We start from the raw sequence: 17,800 nt of genomic DNA on the forward strand, positions 1-17,800 counted from the left end.
CATGCAGGTGTCACACAGATTTACTATGTACGTCATCTCTTTGATACATCAGCTCTATGAATTCTCCTTCATTACTTAGACATGACAAGACTTGCTTACTGTAATTCTCTGTTACAAGGTTCTTGAGTACAAGATATTCGTTGTCTCCAGCTCGTACAAAATTTGGCTGCTATATTAATTACTGGCTCAAAAAAATATGACCATGTCACCCCTCTTCTGTGCACAAAACACTGGATACCTGTCTCTTATAGATTCACCTTCAAACTCCTGCCACTGGTACATAAGATGTAACATAGTAACATAGTAGATGACGGCAGAAAAAGACCTGCATGGTCCATCCAGTCTGCCCAACAAGACTTTTTCTGTATACCTTACCTTGATTTGTATCTGTCTTTTTCAGGGCACAGACCGTATAATTCTGCCCTGCATTAACCCCGCCTCCCAACCACCAGCCCCGCCTCTGCCATCCAATCTCCGCTAAGCTCCTGAGGATCCCTTCCTTCCGAACAGGATTCCTTTATGTTTATCCCAGGCATGTTTGAATTCCGTTACCGTTTTCATCTCCATCACCTCCCGCGGGAGGGCATTCCAAGCATCCACCACTCTCTCCGTGAAAAAATACTTCCTGACATTTTTCTTGAGTCTGCCCCCCTTCAATCTTATTTCATGTCCTCTAGTTCTACCGCCTTCCCATCTCCGGAAAAGGTTCGTTTGCGGATTAATACCTTTCAAATATTTAAATCAGGAACACAGCACAGACAGCTGATACATGCATCACACTGATACATGTAAAGCCGGAACACTGCAAGAATTCCCGAAAGGCAGATATTTATCAGAACCCCCTGCAAGTGTCACACTGATACATGAATACAGCACAGACAGATAAAGAGCAGATCTGCATCAGAGCCACATGCAGACAGTGGGATCCATGGAATTTTAGACAGGGGCAAGACTGCCTAGTAGTCTCCCTTGACCTCAAAGCAGCCTTTGATTTAGTGGATTATACCCTACTAGCGATACATGCAGGAATGTGGCTTTAGGGGAACCGTACTACAATGGTTATATTCTTTCTTAGCTACTCATTTCATTATGTTTCCTTATATTTATGTTTATTATAAGAACATGATATACCACCCATCTGACAAGCAAGTCAAGGTGGTTTCCAAAATGCAAATTAAATAGAACTACGGAAAAGAACACCTCTTCTCTCTCTTGCGGCGTTCCCCAGGGATCAGTGTTGGCTCCTCTTCTTTTTAATATCTTATCCAAGAGTTTTCCATCTCAGCTTATTTCTATGTAGACAATATCCTTCTTATCTCTTACAATGATCCTCCCTCACCTGATCTTTCCACTCTCCAGGCCTGTCTAGACTCAGTAAGTGACTGCCTATCTTCTCACCATTTAATCCTCTACTCTTCAAAGATGGCCGCAGCCTTGCTTACTGGATGTCTGCTTAACCCGACTCTCTCTTCTCTCTTCCACAATGCTCCTCTGATTTTGGTGAACTCTTTTAGGTACTTAGGAGTTCTCCTTTACACACAACTTACATGTAAAAGCCAGATAGCCTCAGTTATTAAATCAAATTTTCCTGCCCTCCTCCTACATTCATTTGGTATGTGCCTACTTTGACAATTCATCCTGTGTGATTCTGCTTTATGCATCGCGACTTGGTTATTGCAACGTAGCCTATGCAGGCCTTCCCTTTTGAAGCGCCTTCAGTCGGTACAGAACACAGTGATCAGGATGCTTTTCCATGCTACCCAATTTAACTGAGTCACCTGTGAAAATGTGTGCCCCAGCAGAGCATGAAGTCCTTATAAAACATATGGAGGCAGTACAAAGGTCAAAAGGAAAGCTTTATTTTATACCAAAAAAAAGAGCATAAATACGCCTGTTCCCTCACAGTCTTGTCACTCTTTGTCAAGTCTCTTACACATAAGCCGTGAACTCTGTCGCTGACAGGTTCCACACTTCAATATACACACTGTCCCTTCTTAGTTCAGGGTTCCTGGACCTTGTTCTTGACCCATGTTTTGCTACACGGGTCTGCCTCCCACCAGTGTCCTTATATAGCTTAACAGTTTAGCCCACCTTGTATTGGGTCGGGTAGCTACTACACACAAGCTTTGGAGTCCCTCACTCCAGCATCTCTCCTCCCTGGTAGAAACCTCTGAATCGAGGCCTCTCTAAACTGTGAAGCCTCAGGGTCTTTAGCTTCCTCCTGGCCTAAGTCCCACCCCTCTGACTCAGGCTCAGCCTAGGCGCCATCTGCGAAAGGAGGCTGAACTGCACTAGTGAGGGAGTGTTTCCTGCCCCTATGTCAGTCACTCCCTCACAAACCCCTCTTTTGCACAAATACCACTAGCTTCCAATCACATTTCACATCCAACATATGATTTTGACCTTAACACATAAGGTCCCTCACTCTGGTTTACCTCCCTGTTTACATTCTCAGGTGACCCCATACCATCCCTCCTGAATACTTTGTTCTGTCTATGAACACCGCTATCCCTCCCATCAGTATTTAGGGCTAAATTGGATTCCACACAACACAGCACTTCTTTCTGTACTGTCCCTTCACTTTGGAACTCCCTCCCTGTCCCCATTTGAGCAGAACTTAAATTCAGAACTACCTTGAAGCAGGGGCGTATCTGGACTCCGGCGGTAGGGGGGGCCAGAGCCAGAGAGAGGGGGCACATTTTAGCGCCCCCCCCCCCCCCCCCCCCCCCCCCCCCGCCGCCGAGCCCCCACCGCCACCAATGACTTAGTCTCTCCACCCCCCTCCCGCCGCCAACCCTCCCCCGCTGCCGTTCTTACTTTTGCTGGCGGGGGACCCCAACCCCCGCCAGCCGAGGTCTGCTTCCACCTGCCGCTGCCTTCAAAACTTCTTCTTCAGCCGGCGGGGGACCCCAAACCCCCGCCAGCCGCCCCGCGCTGTTTAAAATTCATCTTCGGCCTCCGTGGCCGTGCTGCTGGGATAGGCGGCGCTGTTGAAATCCACTTCGGAGTCTGACGTCGCAGCACGTACAACGTACAACGACGTCAGACTCCGAAGTGGATTTCAACAGCGCCGCCTATCCTAGCAGCACGGCCACGGAGGCCGAAGATGAATTTTAAACAGCGCGGGGCGGCTGGCGGGGGTTTGGGGTCCCCCGCCGGCTGAAGAAGAAGTTTTGAAGGCAGCGGCAGGTGGAAGCAGACCTCGGCTGGCGGGGGTTGGGGTCCCCCGCCAGCAAAAGTAAGAACGGCAGCGGGGGAGGGTTGATGGCGGTAGGGGGGTCCAGGGCAAAATCTGCGGGGGCCCAGGCCCCTGAGGCCCCACGCAGATACGCCCCTGCCTTGAAGTCCTATCTCTTCACCAAAACCTTCCCAGGCGTAGTGGTGCAGTGACACTTGCATGAGCTGCAGTTTTTCTTCTTTTCCTGTTTTTAAATTGCTTTTTTGTTCTTCTTTCCTATTGGTTTTGTTATTCCTTTCTAAAATAATATTTTTGATTGTAACCTGCTTGGGTTGTCTTTAAATGGCAGTATATCAGGAATTAATAAACTTTAATCAAATCAACTAAAACAGCAGAAAACCAACAGAGGCTCAAAACAAGTAACCAAACCTCAACCCCAAAAAGTGAGTTGTTAATGCACGTTTAAATTCTCAGCACAAAGAGCTGGGAGATTATTCCATAACTTAAAAGCAAGAAAGAAAACTGCCATATGTCTAGTGGATTGAAGATGTGCAGATCAAGGAGATGGTAAAACCAAATGATATGCATTCAGTGAACTAAGAGAACAAGTAGGGATGTATGGAATGATCAAAGTAGAAAGCTAAAGGGGAACCCCTAAATAATAGGCCTTGTGAGTCAAACAGAGAATTTTAAACTGAATATGGAAATGAATGGGTAACTAATATAGTTTGAATAATGAGGGAGAAGCAAGGTCAAAACATTTGAAATCTGCTGATGAAATGAGAGCTCAAAATCAAGGACAATCCCTAAATAACAAAAAGAATCCACAATAGAAACTGGTACATTAAAGAACATAACAACAGCCATACTAGGGCAGACCAATGGTCCATCTAGCCCAGTATCCTACTTCCATTAGTGGCCAATCCAGGTCACAAGTACCTGACAGAAACCCAAATTGTAGCAACATTGCATGCCACCAATCCTAGGGCAAGCAGTGGCTTCCCCCATGTCTATCTCAATAGCAGACTATGGACTTTTCCTCCAGGACTTTAAACCCAGACACTCTAACCGCTATTATCACATCCTCTGGTAACAAGTTCCAGAGCTTACTATTCGTTGAATAAAAAAATATTTCCTCCTATTATTACCATGTAAATTCTTTGAGTGTCCCCTAGTCTTAGTACTTTTCAAAAGAATAAACCATCAATTCACATTTACCTACTGTACACCACTCAGAATTTTGTAGACCTCTATCATATCCCCCCTTAGTCGTCTCTGTTCCAAGCTGAAGAGCCCTAACCTCTTAAGCCTTTCTTCATACGAGAGGAGTTCCATCCTCTTAATCATTTTGGTCGCCTTTCTTTGTACCTTTTCTAATTCTGCTATATCTTTTTTGAGATATAGCAACCAGAATTGCACACATTACTCAAGGTAACTGAAGTACTAGGTTGAGGAAGTCGACCAGTGACCCAGCATGCTACAGTCTTTTGTAAGTTCAGTATTAGGCTGTGGTCAGAGAGCCAAGCTGCCACTAGTCGCAAACAATGTTGCAATGGCATTAGGTCCAACTGTAGAATGGGTAAAACAGAAGAATATCATCAGTGCAATAAAAAAAGGTATTGATACTAGTATCCTGAATAAGCGTAACCAATAGGCTAAGAAAGATATTGAACAGCAAAGGGGATAAAACAGAACCCTGAGGGACTCTATAGGGCAAAGGACACAAAGACAGAAGAAAAAGAAGAAAGAGAGGAATGACCACGAAGAAAAGAACTGAACCAATCAAGCACCCTACTACCTAGGCCAAGCCATGAGGAGAGAATGATCAACCAGATCAAAAGCAGAGGATAAGTCTAAAGAAACTAAAAGAATTATCTGACCATCATCCAGAGAGGAATGAAGCTCACTCAAAAGAGATGTCTATGGTTAATCCTAACAAGGGCGAAGAATAGACATATGTTCTACATGTGACAATAGATGAAAAAAAGACCACTTTTCAGTCAATTTATATTTTAAAACACAGATTGGAGACAGGATATTAATTAGCCAGTGAAAGAGAGTCAAGGGAAAGTTTCTTCAAAATAGGATAAACTAAGGCCCGTTTCCATACAGCTGGGACAGAACCTGTAGACAAGCTGGGATTGATCAAGAAAAAGGAAGGAGTCCATGAATTATCTATTCTTCTAAGAAGTACCCACTCCCATGTAGTGTGCCACAAGGATTCATTCTCTCCCCTCAATGACTTTGTCCATGAGACCCCTAGCTCTTCTAGTTCAGTCACTATGAGTTAGTGCTCACTTCTACTACTGCTTTTAATACTAATCATTTCTATAATTAGTGCTACTAGAGCTAAGCAGCACTGTGCACAAACACACAAGAGACAGGCACCTCTTTGTAGATGATAACTTACATTGACCCAGCAGACCTTGACCTTTATTCTACAGCCTTTTCCTAGATAAAGGCTTAAACCCTTTAACATCTAAGGTCATGTGGATTCCTCCTGGCCGGGCTTCAACTCCAAACACTGCACTTGTTCTATCAGGCTGTGAGAGGGTTTATAGAATTCTGCCCCTCACCCTGACCCTTGGGCAGCCTGAGCCACCTTAAGAGCACTAGTCCTGCCCATGAAGAAGTGAGCTGGCAGGAGAGGTGCAGCCTAAAACCAGGAAGTATATAAGACCGAACTTAGTTGAGGTTGAGGAGGCCCAGGGAAGGAAGAAGTGATACCCCAGTCTATGCCCTGACTGAATACGTCTACTGCTGTGACCTGGCTAAGGTAAGCCAACCTTGTGTTTTTGTTAAGACATAAGAACATAAGCATTTGCCATACTGGGACAGACCAAAGATCAATCAAGCCAAGCATCCTGTTTCCAACACTGGCCAACCCAGGTCACAAATGCCTGGCAAGATCCCAAAACAGTACAATACATTTTACGCTGCTTATCCTAGAAATAAGCAGTGGATTTTCCCCAAGGCTATGTTAATAATGGCTTATGGACTTTTCTTTTAGGAATCTAGCCAAACCATTTTTAAACCCCGCTAAGCTAACTGCTTTTACAACATTCTCTGGCAATGAATTCCAGAGTTTAATTAAACGTTATGTGAAGAAATATTTTCTCCAATTTGTTTTAAAATTACTACTTTGCAGCTTCATTGCGTGCCCCCTAGTCCTAGTATTTTTGGAAAGAGTAAACAAGCGCTTCACATCTACCCGTATTCCACTCATCATTTTATAGACTTCTATCATATCTCCCCTCAGCCGTCTTTTCTTCAAGCTTAACAGCCCTAGCCACTTTAGCCTTTCCTCATAGGGAAGTTTTCCCATCCCCTTTATCATTTTTGTCGCCATTCTCTGTACCTTTTCTAATTCCACTATATCTTTTTTGAGATGCGGTGACCAGAATTGCACACAGTACTCGAAGTGCGGTCTTGCCATGGAGCGATATAAAGGCATTATAACATCCTCATTTTTGTTTTCCATTCCTTTCCTAATAATACCTAATATTCTATTTGCTTTCTTAGCTGCCATTACACACTGAGCAGAGGGTTTCAACATATCATCAACGATGACACTGAGATCCTTTTCCTGATCAGTGGCTCCTAATGTGGAAACTTGCATCACATAGCTATAGTTTTGGTTCCTCTTTCCCACATGCATCACTTTGCACCTGCTCACATTAAACGTCATCTGCTATTTGGATGCCCAGTCTCCCAGTCTCATAAGGTCTTCTTGCAATTTTTCACAATCCTCTTGCGATTTAACAACTTTGAATAACTTTGTGTTGTCAACAAATTTAATTACCTCACTAGTTATTCATATCTCTAGATCATTTATGAATATGTTAAAAAGCAGTGGTCCTAGTACAGACCCCTGCAGGACCCCACTATCTACCCTTCTCCATTGGGAATAATGACCATTTAGCCCTACTCACTGCTTTCTCTCTTTTAACCAGTTTTTAATCCACAATAGAACACTACCTCCTATCCCATGACTTTCCAATTTCCTCTGGAGTCTTTCATGAGGTAATTTGTCAAAGGATTTTGAAAATCCAGATACACAATATCGACTGACTTACCTTTATCCACATGTTTGTTCACCCCTTCAAAGAAATGTAGTAGATTGGTGAGGCAAGATTTCCCTTCACTAAATTCATGTTGGCATTGCCTTACATGCTTATGTATATGCTCTGTAATTTTGTTCTTTATAATAGTCTCTACCATTTTGCCCGACTCCGACATCAGGTTCACCGGTCTATAATTTCCTGGATCACCTCTAGAACCCTTTTTAAAAATTGGTGTTACATTGGCCACCCTCCACTCTTCTGATATCATGCTTGATTTTAAAGATAAATTACATATTACTAACAATAGTTCCGCAAGTTCATTTTTCTATTCTGTCAGTACTCTGGGATGTATATCATCCGGTCCAGGTGATTTGCTATTCTTCAATTTGTCAAATTGCCCCATTACATATTCCAGGTTTACAGAGATTTGATTCAGTTTCTCTGACTCGTCTGCATTGAATACCATTTCTGGCATCGTTATCTCTCCCACATCTTCCTCGGTAAAGACCAAAGCAAAGAATTCATTAAACCTCTCCGTAATGGCCTTGACTTCCCTGAGTGCCCCTTTTACCCCTCGGTCATGTAGCTGTCCAACTGATTTATTTTGCCAGCTTCTTGCTTCTAATATATCTAAAAAGGTTTTTACTATGTGTTTTTGCCTCCAACGCAATCTTCTTTTCAGTTCTCTTTGCCTTCCTTATCAGGGCTTTGCATTTGACTTGCCATTTCTTATGCTGTTTCCTATTATTGTCATTCAGATTCTTTTTCCATTTTTTAAGGATTTTTTTTAGCTCTAATAGTTTCCTTCACCTCACTTTTTAAACATGCTGGCTGTCATTTGGCCTTTCTTCCTCCTTTTTTATTACATGGAACATATCTGGCTTGGGAATTCCAGGATGGTATTTTTGAACTTGCAAGCTTTGCTGAGGTCTGACTGGAACCAGGCCTGGACCTCTGAGGGAAAACAAGAACTGTAGGCTGTATTTGGGGAGTGGCAACCTGGCAGTCACAACTTGTGTTAACCCTGCCACTAGAGGCCTGCTTAATAACTGTGTTTCCTAAACCGCAGAGGTTTACCCACACTATGTCTCGGGCCCTGTGAAGAAACAGGCCTGGGGAGTTCTGTAAATAAATACTTATTCTGTGTTCATACCTTTTGCCCGGCTGCATTATTTCTCCGGCCACTCCCAATCCTCGCTTGAGGTCTCACACAGGCCTTACCCTTCCGTTTGAATCTTCCCTTTAATATAGGTTTTCTCTTAGATTCTTAGCTCTATTTTATTACTCATTGCTATAGTAAGTAATGTTATTTGATAGTGGTCCAGAATACAGCAATTAAATTAATTACTAATGCATGAAAACTGGACCATGTTATACGTCTGTTCAGAGGTGCACGTTGGATTCTTCTGACCTACTATCGTATTGTTTAATTTATTAATTCTATTCCATAACGCCTTTTATAGTGGTTCCCCATTCTAGTTTTATGATCTTTTGATCCATTATATTCCTACTAGGGATGTGCATTCATTTGATAAGACATCAGAGATGTCAATGACTTCCCAGTGTCATTTTGTGTTGGTTTCTGTTTAAAACTAAAGGGAAAACCTGAAATTTTAGAAATTTTTGTGTATCGTTAAATGTGCACTCTTTCCAACAGAGTGCGTACTAATAGCAATATTGCTCCCATAATGAAAAAATTGCAGAAAAAAATTGAACAAAATGAAATTTGCCGTAAAAGAAAAGAACACATAAACTTCAAAGCCCACACAATGATCCACAAGATCCTCCATGGCGAATCTCCAAGCAACATGACCAACTTGATCGACCTTACAGCCAGGAACGGGTCCAAATCTTCTCGTACATATCTCAATCTTCATCTTCCCAACTGCAAAGGCCTCAAATACAAAACCTACTATGCGTCCAACTTCTCCGTTATAGGCAGCCAACTCTGGAACGCAATACCCCGACACATCAGAACAACCAATGAACACCTACCCTTCCGAAAGCTGCTGAAAACTTACCTCTTCAAACAAGCTTACCCAAACAACCCAACTTAACCCTTGAACTTAATTCCTCACCATCAGTACTACCTATAATCCAATCCTCTCCCCCACATGTCTTCATATTGTTCTACTCTTTATAACTTTAACATCTCTTGATACTTGTACCATACTTTGTGTCATCTATGCAGTGGTGTGCTGGAGCCGGCTCGGTACGGCTCGCAAGAGCCGCTTGTTAAATTTTGACAGCTCTTGCGAGCCGGTTGTTCTTGGGGGTGAGCCAGCTCCATTACGGGAGGTAAGCATGGCAGGAGGGCACCATCACAGGCCATGCTTACCTCCCCTCCCGCTCCCAAACATGTCCAGCGATTGTCCTTCGCCCCCACCGTCCCCTCCCACTCCCATCCATCTTTTCTATTACCTCTCCATTGAAGCGCGCATTATTTAAAGCCCTGCTACCCGTCTCCAGCCTTCCCTGTTTGCTTCGATGAGTTCGTTTGTGCCCTTAGTCCCGCCTTCTGATCCTGTTGTGAGTTAATGACTTTGAATAACTTTGTATCATCAGCAAATTTAATTACCTCGCTAGTTACTCCCATCTCTAAATAATTTATAAATATATTAAAAAGCAGCGGTCCGAGCTTTTTATTTTGCAGGGACGTTCAGCCCGTCAGTTGATTCGGAAAGCCTGTCTGGTGGGTAAGAGGCTTATAATGGGCCAGTGGGTGGTGGACTCTCCACCAGATTTTTGGCACTGGCGGAACAAATTGCATGAATTTATGTTATTCGAAAGTAGAGGTGTGGGCAGTTCCCCCAGGCAGCGGAGATTGTTTCTTGAAACTTGGGGGCAGTGGCGTAGCTAGGGTAGTTGACACCCGGGGCCGGTCATTTTTTAACACCCCCCCCCCCCCCCCCCCCCCGAAATCCAATACTAGGCATACCAAGAATACAAAACACTCAGGACCTATAGAGCAATTCTACCATACCATAAGCAGTAATTTGTACGAGTCACACAAGGAAAAGGAAAGCATCTTAAACACTACAGTGAGCACTAGAACATCAATTCACCTATTGTAAAACGAAAACAGACAGATTAGTACAGATCGTCGATCCTGCACAGTCAATGCCAACCGAAAGCCATGTCTTTTTCACAAATAGATACACCCTAATCCACTATAGAATAAGTAATCACAAACTTTCTATTTAGACAAAAATTAAACTGAACCCCCAATGCCAGACTCTGCATACAATGCAACACCACAGAAACAGAAAATGTCCTCTAGTACTGTGCAAAATATAAAGACAGCAGATGTAAATTTGAAAAAACTAACAAATACCAATCACCACTTTACAAATTAACAAATACAAATAGAAATAAAACAAATAATATCATTTTATTGGACTAATACATTTAGCTTTCAGAGGCCAAAACCTTCTTCCTCAGGTCAATTCAGTATAGTACTGTTAGTGTCCTATCCTGACCTGAGGAAGGGGGTTTTGTTCTCTGAAAGTAAAATGTATTAAAATTAGTCCAATAAAAAGATTACCTTATTTACATGTTCTATTATAAACATTTATTAACACAGCTACAATACTACTTTATCCTAAAGCAAAAAAATAAAAATATATATTTACAGTTCGTTGTCTCTGGTTTCTGCTTTCCTCATCTTTTCACTGTCTTCCTTCTATCCAGCATCTGTCTTCGCTCTCTCTCTCTGCCATCCAGTGTCTGCCCTCTCTCTCTGCCCTTTCCATCCACTTCTGCCCCTCCCATGCACCATCTGCCCCAGTCTGCCATCTCTCTCTCTCCCTTCCATCAACATCTGCCCTCTATCTCTGCTCCTTCCATCCAACATTTGCCCCAGTCTGCCCTCTTTCTCTCTCCCCTTCCACCCACCATCTGCCCTTTCTCTCTGCCCCTTCAATCCGTCTGCCCTCCCTCTCCCATCTGTCCAGGGTCTGCCCTCCCTCACGTGCCCCCCTTCCATCCAGGATCTGTCCCCTCTCTCTCTCTGCCCCCTCTTTTCAGCCCCCAGTTCCAGTCCCCTTCATCCACCACATGCCTTGCATCCCCCCCTTTCAGCCCCAGACCCATTCTCCCACCTGCCCCAGGCATGGGGCCATTTTCCCTCCTGCCCCCTTGTCAGACCCCAGTTCCAGCTTCAGACCCCTTCTCCCATCTGAGCACTCCCCTCCCCCCCAATCCCCTTCTCCCCTTTCTGAGCACCCATCTGAGCTCCCCCACCCTCCCTAATCCCCTTTAAGCACCCCTCTGAGCTCCCCCACCCTTCCCCAATCCCCTTCTCCCCTCTCTGAGCTCGCCCACCCTCCCTAACCCCCTTTAAGCACCCCTCTGAGCTCCCCCACCCCTCCCCAATCCCCTTCTCCCCTCCCTAATCCCCTTTAAGCACCCCTCTGAGGTCCTCCACCCCTCCCCAATCCCCTTCTCCCCTCTCTGAGGTCCCCCACCCCTCCCCAATCCCCTTCTCCCCTCTCTGAGCTCGCCCACCCTCCCTAACCCCCTTTAAGCACCCCTCTGAGGTCCCCCTCCCCTCCCTACCCCAATCCCCTTCTCCCCTCTGAGCTCCCCACCCTCCCTAATCCCCTTTAAGCACCCCTCTGAGCTCCCCCACCCCTCCCCAATCCCCTTCTCCCCTCTCTGAGCTCCCCACCCTCCCTAATCCCCTTTAAGCACCCCTCTGAGCTCCCCCACCCTTCCCCAATCCCCTTCTCCCCTCCCTAACCCCCTTTAAGCACCCCTCTGAGGTCCCCAATCCCCTTCTCCCCTCTCTGAGGTCCCCCACCCCTCCCCAATCCCCTTTTCTGAGCTCACCCACCCTCCCTAACCCCCTTTAAGCACCGCTCTGAGGTCCCCCTCCCCAATCCCCTTCTCCCCTCTCTGAGCTCCCCACCCTCCCTAATCCCCTTTAAGCACCCCTCTGAGGTCCCCCTCCCCTCCCCTCCCCAATCCCCTCTCTGAGCTCCCCACCCTCCCTAATCCCCTTTAAGCACCCCTCTGAGGTCCCCCACCCTTCCCCAATCTTCTTCTCCCCTCTCTGAGCTCCCCCACCCTCCCTAATCCCCTTTAAGCACCCCTCTGAGCTCCCCCACCCTTCCCCAATCCCCTTCTCCCCTCTCTGAGCTCCCCCACCCTCCCTAACCCCCTTTAAGCACCCCTCTGAGTTCCCCCACCCTTCCCCAATCCCCTTCTCCCCTCTCTGAGCTCCCCCACCCTCCCTAATCCCCTTTAAGCACCCCTCTAAGCGCCCCACCCCTCCCCAATCCCCTTCTCCCCTTCTTGATGCTCTCCCACCCTCCCTAATCCCCTTTAAGCACCCCTTTAAGTGCCCCCACCCCTCCCCAATCCCCTTCTCCCCTCTGAATCCCCCCTCCCGACCCGAGATCCGTTCTCCTACCCTGTCCTGCTTTAAAAAAAAAATTTTCGAAGCGTCGGAAAGTGGCAGGCAGCTCGCCTCGCATCTGCCCTGCTAGTAAAGAAGATCACGCTGACGTCGTCGCCCTTCCCACATTGAGTCCCGCCCCCCTCTGAGGCAACTTCCTATTACTGCGAGGGCGGGTGGGACTCAGTGTGGGAAGGACGACGACGTCAGCGAGATCTTCTTTACTAGCAGGGCAGACGCGAGGCGCGCTGCCTGCCACTCTCCGGCGCTTCGAAAAAAAAGAAAATTTAAAGGCGGAGCAGCGGGAGCGGAGCACCCCCTCACCCAATGACACCCGGGGCGGACCGCCCCCACCACCCCGCCCTTGCTACGCCACTGCTTGGGGGCCATACGTTCACAGCTTTTCTGCTAGAGGGAGGAGTTTGGTGGTAAATTCACTTTAGGAGTGGAGTAAGGTATAGGCCACTCACTCTTTATTTAGATTGGGGATTCGGGCATCTCCTCAGGGGGGAGTTGGGGGAGGGGAGTGGAAGGGGGTGGGTTCATTGGTGAGGGAGTTGTTTTGATTGATGTTAATGTAAGTTTGGTCAAGGGAGGGAGGGGAGAACACTGTTGCGAATTAAATGATGAGCTTAGTAGTGTGCTGTTAGTCAGAACCATTTTTTTTAACCTTGTTGTGATCTGTGACTGGTGGTTATTTCTTATGTTGCATCATCCATAATAATTGTTGAAATATAAAACATAAAATAATAGAGGTGATACCGTTAGGTGCAGGGGACAAGAGCCCAGGCCCTTTGCAATATATTACTCTGAATGGCAGTTTGCCTTAAGTATTACACAGATTTATGTCTTGTTGCTGACACGTTGTTAGGCACTATGTTGATTGTATCTTTCTTTACACTGCAAGACACAGCCTTACGTCTGCAATGTGACTGCAGAATATGATGGTACTATAGAATATGTATGGGGTTAAGGGGGAGGGGGAGGGGTTGGGAGGTGGGGAGAAAATGAAAAAACTGTATAATGACATTAGCTACGATGTTGATATGTGGTGATTGTGTTCTGCTTTGAGATGTTGTACCAGTTATGTTACTGTCAATAAAAAAGATTTAAACCTATAAAAAGCAGCAGTCCTAGCACAGACCCCTGAGGAACCCCAATAACTACCCTTCTCCATTGTGAATACTGCCCATTTAACCCCACTCTGTTTCCTACCCTTCAACCAGTTTTTAATCCACAATAGGACATTTCCTCCTATCCCATGACCCTCCAATTTCCTCTGTAGCCTTTCATGAGGTACCTTGTCAGACGCCTTTTGAAAATCCAGATACACAATATCAACTGGCTCCCCTTTGTCCACATGCTTGTTTACTCCTTCAAAGAACTGAAGTAAATTGGTCAGGCAAGATTTCTCCACACAAAAGCCGTGCTGACTTGGTCTCAGTAATCCATGTCCTTGGATGTGCTCTGTAATTTTGTTTTTGATAATAGCCTCTACCATCTTCCCCTGCGCCGACGTCAGACTCACTGATCTATAATTTCCCGGATCTCCCCTGAAACCTTTTTTAAAAATCGGCGTTACATTGGCCACCCTCCAATCTTCCGGTACCACACTTGATTTTAAGGATAAATTGCATATCACTAACAGCAGTGGCGTAGCCAGACCTGACTTTTTGGGTGGGCCCAGAGCTAATATGGGTGGGCACTATGTATATACAGTGGTGGAAATAAGTATTTGATCCCTTGCTGATTTTGTAAGTTTGCCCACTGACAAAGACATGAGCAGCCCATAATTGAAGGGTAGGTTATTGGTAACAGTGAGAGATAGCACATCACAAATTAAATCCGGAAAATCACATTGTGGAAAGTATATGAATTTATTTGCATTCTGCAGAGGGAAATAAGTATTTGATCCCCCACCAACCAGTAAAAGATCTGGCCCCTACAGACCAGGTAGATGCTCCAAATCAACTCATTACCTGCATGACAGACAGCTGTCGGCAATGGTCACCTGTATGAAAGACACCTGTCCACAGACTCAGTGAATCAGTCAGACTCTAACCTCTACAAAATGGCCAAGAGCAAGGAGCTGTCTAAGGATGTCAGGGACAAGATCATACACCTGCACAAGGCTGGAATGGGCTACAAAACCATCAGTAAGACGCTGGGCGAGAAGGAGACAACTGTTGGTGCCATAGTAAGAAAATGGAAGAAGTACAAAATGACTGTCAATCGACAAAGATCTGGGGCTCCACGCAAAATCTCACCTCGTGGGGTATCCTTGATCATGAGGAAGGTTAGAAATCAGCCTACAACTACAAGGGGGGAACTTGTCAATGATCTCAAGGCAGCTGGGACCACTGTCACCACGAAAACCATTGGTAACACATTACGACATAACGGATTGCAATCCTGCAGTGCCCGCAAGGTCCCCCTGCTCCGGAAGGCACATGTGACGGCCCGTCTGAAGTTTGCCAGTGAACACCTGGATGATGCCGAGAGTGATTGGGAGAAGGTGCTGTGGTCAGATGAGACAAAAATTGAGCTCTTTGGCATGAACTCAACTCGCCGTGTTTGGAGGAAGAGAAATGCTGCCTATGACCCAAAGAACACCGTCCCCACTGTCAAGCATGGAGGTGGAAATGTTATGTTTTGGGGGTGTTTCTCTGCTAAGGGCACAGGACTACTTCACCGCATCAATGGGAGAATGGATGGGGCCATGTACCGTACAATTCTGAGTGACAACCTCCTTCCCTCCGCCAGGGCCTTAAAAATGGGTCGTGGCTGGGTCTTCCAGCACGACAATGACCCAAAACATACAGCCAAGGCAACAAAGGAGTGGCTCAGGAAGAAGCACATTAGGGTCATGGAGTGGCCTAGCCAGTCACCAGACCTTAATCCCATTGAAAACTTATGGAGGGAGCTGAAGCTGCGAGTTGCCAAGCGACAGCCCAGAACTCTTAATGATTTAGAGATGATCTGCAAAGAGGAGTGGACCAAAATTCCTCCTGACATGTGTGCAAACCTCATCATCAACTACAGAAGACGTCTGACCGCTGTGCTTGCCAACAAGGGTTTTGCCACCAAGTATTAGGTCTTGTTTGCCAGAGGGATTAAATACTTATTTCCCTCTGCAGAATGCAAATAAATTCATATACTTTCCACAATGTGATTTTCCGGATTTAATTTGTGATGTGCTATCTCTCACTGTTACCAATAACCTACCCTTCAATTATGGGCTGCTCATGTCTTTGTCAGTGGGCAAACTTACAAAATCAGCAAGGGATCAAATACTTATTTCCACCACTGTAGGTATGAGTAGTGTTTCTTGGGATACTACAATGCTGCCCAACAGCTGCCCTAGTAGCGCTTTAGAAATGTTAAATAGTAGTACTAGTAGTAATATAAACCACATACATACTCAATGGAAAAAAAAACAATATTTGTTAATATAGTTACATTATACCATATCAAACATGATCAGACATAAGTCTACAATAATGGCAAACATCTCAATGCACATGACAGGATCCTGCATTATAATCACAGCAATGACATATAACAATATATTCAAATTCTGGTAGCATCTCAATAATGACAACAAAATCCCATCACTGCCAGTACTTTGTGAAGTAACACTAAATCCTGCAAGGAGGCTTCTTAGAGCCTATATTGCAAACTGTCAATAACAGTACCTTTAAAAAGGCAGCAGTGAATATACACAACAGCAATACGCATCCCATTGAAAAAGCCAGAAAAGTCAGACTCATAGATCCCCCATACAAACTACATGCCAGCAGAAACTCTCACCTGCTCGGTCACATGCAGACCTCATACCAACCCTCATCAGTTACAGAATAAAGGACCAAAAATTAGAAATTTTTTTATTTATTTTCTAAATTTCTATGCCACACTATCTGCAATTCTAAGCAGATCACAACTCAACCCACATAATTTTAAAACATATTACAAAAAACATAAAGACCTTCCCTTCTCTACCCCCCCCCCCCCCCCATCTATCCCAGCAGCCTGGTATCAGCCTTTCCTTTCTCTACCTTACCCCCCCCCCCCCAAATCCATCCCTGTAGACCAGTATCAATCCTTCCCTTCCCCACCATCCATGCCATAGCTAAGCATGAGGCCTATCCTACCACCCCACCTCTCCCTGTCATCTAGCGTCAGCCCTGTCCTACTCCCTACCCATCCCCCTGGCATTAGATATAAGACTTTTTTTTAATGTTCTGGGTACTGCAGAACCCACCTCCACCCGGTCCACCCAAAGAAAACCGCCTACACTTTTTTTTTTCATTTTAACCTAGGCACTGCAGAGACAATCCCCACCCAAAAACCCACCAATATGAGAAAGACAACTTTTTAAAACTTAACCTGGGCACTACTAACATTTATTGTTGGTGAATTTCTGGGTGGGGGTGGGCTCTTCAATGCCTAGGGCAAAAGAGATATATTTAATGATTAAATATACTTTTTTTTTTTTTTTTGCTCTAGGCAGTGAAGAGTCCACCCCACCCAGAAGCCCACCACCAGAGCCATCCTTTTGGTTACAAGAGTAATCAAAATGCTCGCTGTGGGTGGGCTCTTCACTACCTAGGGCCAAAAAAAGGTATATTTTAATCATTAAATATACCTTTTTTGCCTTAGGCAGTGAAGTGATTACCCCACCCAGAAGCCCACCACCACCAGCAAGTATGAGTACAAACACAAATCAATTCATACATGACACGTTAAAAAAATTTAAAAATACATATATATTTATTACCTTTACCTGGCTCCCATAGCTCTGTGGGACCACAGGGGGACTGTTGCTGTGATTGATTGACTCCCCAAGAGACCTGACTGAAAATCATAGACCCAGCCAGCAGGACAGGGCACAGGGTGGAGTACTTATTTCTATAGCGCTACAGCCTTTTACTGAGGGGAAAGAATTGGTCATTTTGCTCTGTTCCCAACACGTTTTCCTTCCTGAAACTTAAGTACAGCCCCCTGCTCCTCCCTGTCCGGTTTCAGACTATTGTGCAGACCCCATTACAGCGTAGGGCTGATTCCAGTGGAGATGCCCTGGCAGCAGCTCCAGTCCCTGCTCGCTCTCGTGCTGCCACGACCGTGACCTTTCCCATGTGCTGCTGCGTGTGGCGCCGCATG

At 45.4% G+C, this 17,800-nt stretch overlaps 1 protein-coding gene across 2 annotated transcripts in view; it reads right to left on the reverse strand.

The window, feature by feature from the left end:
* Positions 1-17,800, reverse strand: part of RIN1 (Ras and Rab interactor 1) — a 66,197-nt gene that overhangs the window by 30,226 nt on the left and 18,171 nt on the right. The gene's annotated exons all lie outside the window — the stretch shown is intronic.

Source organism: Microcaecilia unicolor, chromosome 11 (assembly GCF_901765095.1).
Source record: "Microcaecilia unicolor chromosome 11, aMicUni1.1, whole genome shotgun sequence".
Classification (NCBI taxonomy): domain Eukaryota; kingdom Metazoa; phylum Chordata; class Amphibia; order Gymnophiona; family Siphonopidae; genus Microcaecilia; species Microcaecilia unicolor.